The 6,225-nt window shown below is 40.0% G+C and overlaps 1 long non-coding RNA gene across 1 annotated transcript; it reads right to left on the bottom strand.

Annotated features, from left to right (window-relative positions):
* Positions 1 to 519: 519 nt before the first annotated feature.
* On the bottom strand, positions 520 to 1,466 carry LOC115186285 (uncharacterized). The gene is made up of 2 exons (XR_003875669.1): positions 1,363 to 1,466; positions 520 to 944 (listed from the first exon to the last, which is right to left on the bottom strand). It is a non-coding gene; the product is annotated as an uncharacterized LOC115186285 (long non-coding RNA).
* Between the last annotated feature and the right edge of the window lie 4,759 nt (positions 1,467 to 6,225).

Genomic DNA, 6,225 nt, shown 5'->3' on the forward strand with positions numbered 1-6,225 from the left:
AGACCTCTGAGCCACTGAGGCCCCCTGTGATGATTTTTTTCTTGTGGCCTCCACCCCCATCAAAGTTGCCCATTCCTGATTTATTCAATTGGTAGCCTATAATACTGTTGAATGAAAAATGGTAAGTTGGAAAATATACTACTTATACATTCTTTTAACAGATTTCAGAGAACAAACAAATGAATATACAAAAAAAGTTTAAGTGAGGTAGTGCCTCAATGTAAAACAATACTGCAATAATGCGCACTTATGAAGAAAAAATATTCTCATAAAAGGGTTAGCTGACAATGTCATGAAAACGATACGCACGCTTCAATGGGGCAGAAGACTGTGTGTTGTCGTGATTCTGGATGGCCAGATATCTAGCAACAATGACACAATGCTGCCATGTGGGGAATTGTAGGTGGCTTGTTTCATCAAGTTGTATGTTGTTCTTGAAATGTCTTTTTTTGTGTTATTTGCTAATATGGCACAAAAAAATGCTACATAGCTAACCAATGTATTTCAGAAACACCGTGCTCATTGTACAAATGTATTTATATTTTCAAACACTGGAGACTAAATATAGTTTACATGTTGTCAACAATCTAAGCCAACCCGTCTGTTTTACCCCATAGTTGTGCACGCATCTGTTTTGTTGCTAATCAACCAACCTGTCTATAGCACACAACCTTTAAAAGCATGATGTACTTTTTTTCTTGATTCATTTCATTTGAGCTCTCTGGCTAGCCCAAAATGAGAATTCTTAATAACATTTTGCCAACATTTTCGCCAGTGTATAAGAACAGTATTTACAGAAATATATTGATTACATCCACACATACTACCTAATATCCCCACCCACTTGTCAAATCAAAATGCTAAAATGAAAGGAAAGAGGAGGAAAAAAAGAAATGGTTTGACCCCTCTACTTTTCCAAACCACATCTTTGTCAGTCCTTCCACCTGGTGACAAAACACAATCATTACAAAAGTAAAATGACACTTCCTTGAAAAACTTTACAAAAACATTACCAAAACTTGCTTCTATGTACAACTAGAAAATATTCTTATTGAAAATGTAAAACCACCAGATACATACAGTACCATCTGACACAGGGCTGTAAAATAAATCATTTACCAAAACTATTAACTACAGTAGTTTCAGTTATTATACAATGTCTCTGTATTATCATAAAACATTCCAACTTGATTCAGCACATGAGGAAACAACACCAAAACTACAGTAGTTTCAGTTGAACAAAAGTCCCAGTATCAACATAAAACTTTCAATCTGGATTCAGGAAATGATATAAGAACACATGGCTATATAATGCTGCATGCTATCCCCCACGTTTCTAGCGAAAATTGCTTTGTCACTCACCACCCATAATAGCCTTGAAATTGGAGTAAAGCGCTGTATTTTCATCTGTCTCTGCTGCTGGCTCGTTCTCCTCCTCGTCCATCACTCCACTCCCCTCTCCTCCATCTTCATCCCTTCTTTCTTATTCTCTCGTTTGATTTTGGCGTACTCTGACTCTGTTGTGGTGGTCTTTTTTCTGCCTCCTCAGAAGTCTTCTTCAGTTGGGAGTAGTTGATAGCGGCGTAGTGCACATCTTTTGGTTCTTCCCCTTTGGCAGAGTTTCCTGCAGCTCCACTGGTCTGGGGTCCTGTGTTTTCAGCTCCCTCCATCAGCACCACCTGTAGAGGGGTCTGTTCGCCCCGCACAGCCCGTCCTGCATCCATCTATGGAGTAGATTACAGAAAGCACTGTGTTAGGAATCTTGTTAGCTTGGTGGTCCAATATCTGTTTATGCTGTCAATGCTAACTGAATGTTGATAAAGCTGAATAAAGAAGGAAACTGGTACTGCACCTGTTGGTCTTCACATGCCACCATCTCCAGGTTCGTTATAGGGCTTTTGGAGTCTGAGTCCTTTGGGATCCTCTCTTTGCATCTAGGGAAAATATTAAAATAAAATGTCTCAATAACTATATGTTAGAGGGATTAGCAAGCACCTCCATTACAACATGGTGCAAGGCATTGCAACTTTTGACAATATATCTGATACTCTTGATAGGAAATATGAATTTCTGATGACAATCACCAACACTCATATAACACTAACTGTACTTCAGTAACAGAATGCATGTACCTTTTACATGTCCCTGTCAAACACAGGAAGATACAACAGATGGTGGCTGAGAAGGCTGCACCAATCGCAAATGCAGCAATCAGTGGTGGGTTCAACAGCATAGCCAAGATGTCTTTAGATACTTCCTCTATGAAGAGAACAAAGCATGTATGTTTTCAGAAGCGGCTTGCATCTGTGACATGTTGCAAACACAAACTCACTTGAAAATAAAGTATATAATCAGTTAATCATGGTCATGAAATATAACTGTTGAAGCACAACAAGATGTTGGGTTGTGCAAAATAAGGTCAGATGATGTAGGCCACTTACGAGTCACATTCAAAGTCACTGTATCCTCAGTGGTGATGTTCCCTTTGAATGTCACTTGACACGTGACCTTGGTGGTGTGGTGCTCAGCTGAAGGTGTAAAGGTCAAAGTTGAGAAGTGGGTTGTAGTAACGCTGGTCAGATCCTCTTCTTTTGTATAGTGGTGTTGTCTCTGAGCTCAGTGATGTTGTCTCCTGTCCCTCTCCATGTCCATGTGATGTTAGGAGGAGTTCCAGAGCAGATCCCTGGGGCAGTGCAGGTCAGAGTAACTGGTTCTCCCTCTGTCAGAGGAGGGAGTCAACACTGAGGGCTTCTGAGTCAGAGCTGGAGACAGGAAATAGAAACACAGACTGAGGCCTAAATTCAATCAGGATCGTGGAAGATCAGTACAATAGCATGATTTACATTTAGAGACAATGTTCCCGTATTCATGGTAAATGCACATGTCGGCTCAATAGGAATTTACCTTTACATTTAAGTCACGCTATAACATGGATTTTGTATCCATGTAGAAACCTGCAGAAACATATACTCATATAAAGTATGAAATCATAGAGCCGGTTTAGAAAAATAAACACTTTGAAATGGGAGACTTGGGAAATCTTGGGCTTTGTAAATTGGATCTACGTATGTTGCAGTCAGTGTACATGATTAATTACACTAAAGTAATACTCATCTCACTGTAACTAACAGTAATAGTAATGCTGCACCTTTCACTGCAATTTTTATTTTCTTTCGGAATGTAGATTTATTTCTATTTCCACTGTTCAATGTTCCGGACAGTCTTAGTTGATAGTCTCCAGCATCAGTCTTAGTGATGTCGTTGATGATCATACTGCAGTTCTTCTTTGTCAGGTCTGTCTCCAGTTGGGACGCTCGCCTTCTATAACCCTCCTGAGCTTTAGATGGATTTCTTGAGCGCTATTACTACTTCACTTGTTCGTCAAAAATTGTTATGAGATAGTATCTGTTGGGATGTATGCCATGTGTGTATTAACAATGGTAGTGATAAAAGGGACCTTACTTTTGCACGTCACTCTCTCTGTCAGAGAGAGAAGTAGAGCTGCCCAGATGAGGACCCACATCCTTCCTCTACGTGCACTGATGAGTCAATCACAGCACCGGGGTCTCTCTCCTCTTTCTCCTCTTTCTCTAATGGTCACTATCTCTGTCTGTGTCTACTGGTCTGGAGCACAAGACGAGTGTGAAATAGAATATGAAATGGTGTTGTATTAATATCAACATATAGCAATACACATATTAATATTTCATTACACCTTTATGAGTGCTACAGTGGCATTCATAACAACCTTCTAAGCACTTTTATTCAACTAAGATGTATTTTGCTGTAATGCCTAGAGAAAGTAATAGAAACACATGGTCAAGGTTTATATGAATGCCTTCTTCACAATTGCTCATAAATATATTTAACTGCATTCATAAATATGTATTCCTATGCTATTTAAAGCTTTATGAAGCAATGTGTTGTAATTCCATAAATGAATAATATTACCATTATATTACATAGCCATAATCAAGTTTTAACAGTCCTTCAATGTAACGAGACAAAAATATTTAATGGTTCAATAGCTTGTCTGTTGATCCATGCAGAGAATAAGACTGAATCAGCACATTATCTCTCTGTGTGCTCTCTCTTCCTGTTGACTGTGAGCCCTTTGTGAGACTCTGATGGGTGTGAACTGTCACTTCATGTCCCCAGTCTGTTACTCCTCCCTCTAACCTGGTGCTGCTTCCAGGAAGTCCCTCTGTACTGTTTACCGCCCAGCCATACGGTACTGTATGTAGACCATAATCAACCCAAACACATCAACCAACCCATCAAACCCCATCAATCCACACCTATCAACCAATCTTGATCAACACTGCAATCCCCTTGCCTTGTATACTCAGATGGAGTTTTATTTCACTATATGATAGTTTCTATAAGGTTTCTATAAGAAAATGTGTACATATTTCAAGATTGGCTGTTTGTAACATGTGCATGTGAATAATATGGAGAATGCCTTGCATTGGATAGAGATAAGCTGGCAAGAGCCTCACTGTTTTTGATGCCCTCTGTGGTCTGAGAAATTAAACCCTGTACCCAATATGAAAGATCTGCTTCAAAAAGGGTACTGCCATATTCTATAGTAAAGGCCATATCTATAGGAACTGCCATATTCTATACTAACTGACATAATAACTATGGTAAGTATGGTGTTCTGAATGCACTTATTTTGCATTCAGCTGTGCAACTGACTAGGTATTTCCTTTATTATCAACGTTAGAGGCTAATGGGTTGTATTCAATATATTTTTGTGTTGGTTTTATACCCCAATCTTTCACGTAAAAAGACATATCAGACCCACTTTGGAAGAGTGATGATTCCTCTTTCACCGTTACATTATGTTGACCTAATAACAAGAAGACATGGTAATAATGCAACTGATCACAGCCTGAAATGGAAGAAATTGGTGGCAACAACGCCTGATAAAGTGTCAGTAATGTGTAAACTGTCAGATGAATTTCAGTGTCAATTTGTGTAGTTGTAATGGAAGTGCATGTCGTCATAAATAGTTTCGTTCCTCTTCACACTTTGAAACTGATATTTGCTTTTTTTGTTAGGTAGGGTGTTACTTCCACAAGATACTTACATTTAAGCTCTATACCATGTTCCTTGAAGTATTCAGACCCCTTAGCTTTTTCCACATTTTGTTACGTTACAGCATTATTGTAAAAATGATTAAATAAATAAAACATCTCATACATCTACACACAATACCCCACAATGACAAAGGCAAAAAACTGTTTTTTATCAATGTTTGCAAATGTATTAAAAACAGAAATACCTTATTTACATAAGTATTCAGAACCTTTGCTATGAGACTCGAAATTATGTTCAAGTACATCCTGTTTCCATTGATCATCCTTGAGATGTTTCTACAACTTGATTGGAGTCCACCTGTGGTAAATGAAATTGATTGGACATGATTTGGAAAGGCACACAACTGTCTACATAAGGTCACACAGTTGACCGCGCATGTCAGAGCAAAATATAAGCCATGAGGTCGAAGGAATTGTTCGTAGAGCTCCGAGACAGGATTGTGCCAAGGCACAGATCTGGGGAAGGGTACCAAAAGATGTCTGCAGCGTTGAAGGTCCCAAAGAACACAGTGGCCTACATCATTCTTAAATAGAAGAAGTTTGGGAACACCAAGACTCTTCCTAGAGCTGGGCCCGCCCAGCCAAACTGAGCAATCAGGGAAGAAGGTCCTTGGCTTGGTCAGGGAGGGGACCAAGAACCCGATGGTCACTCTGACAGAACTCCAGGTTTCCTCTGTGGAGATGGGAGAAACTTCCAGAAGGACAACCATCTCTGCAGCACTCCACCAATCAGACCTTTATGGTAGGTTGGCCAGATGGAAGCCACTTCTCAGTTAAAGGCACATGATAGCCCACTTGGACTTTGCCAAATGCACCTAAAGGCTCTCAGACAATGAGAAACAAGATTCACTAGTCTGATGAAACCAAGATTTAACTCTTTGGCCTGAATGCCAAGTGTCAGGTCTGGTGGAAACCTGGTACCATCCCTACAGTGAAGTATGGTGGTGGCAGCATCATGCTGTGGGGATGTTTTCAGCGGCAGGGACTGGGGGTCTAGTCAGGATCGAGGAAAAGATGAACGGAGAGATCCTTGTTGAAAACCTGCTCCAGAGCGCTTAGGACCTCAGACTGGGGCGAAGGTTCACCTTCCAACAGGACAACGACCCTAAGCACACACTCAAGA

This window comes from Salmo trutta, unplaced genomic scaffold (assembly GCF_901001165.1).
Source record: "Salmo trutta unplaced genomic scaffold, fSalTru1.1, whole genome shotgun sequence".
Classification (NCBI taxonomy): domain Eukaryota; kingdom Metazoa; phylum Chordata; class Actinopteri; order Salmoniformes; family Salmonidae; genus Salmo; species Salmo trutta.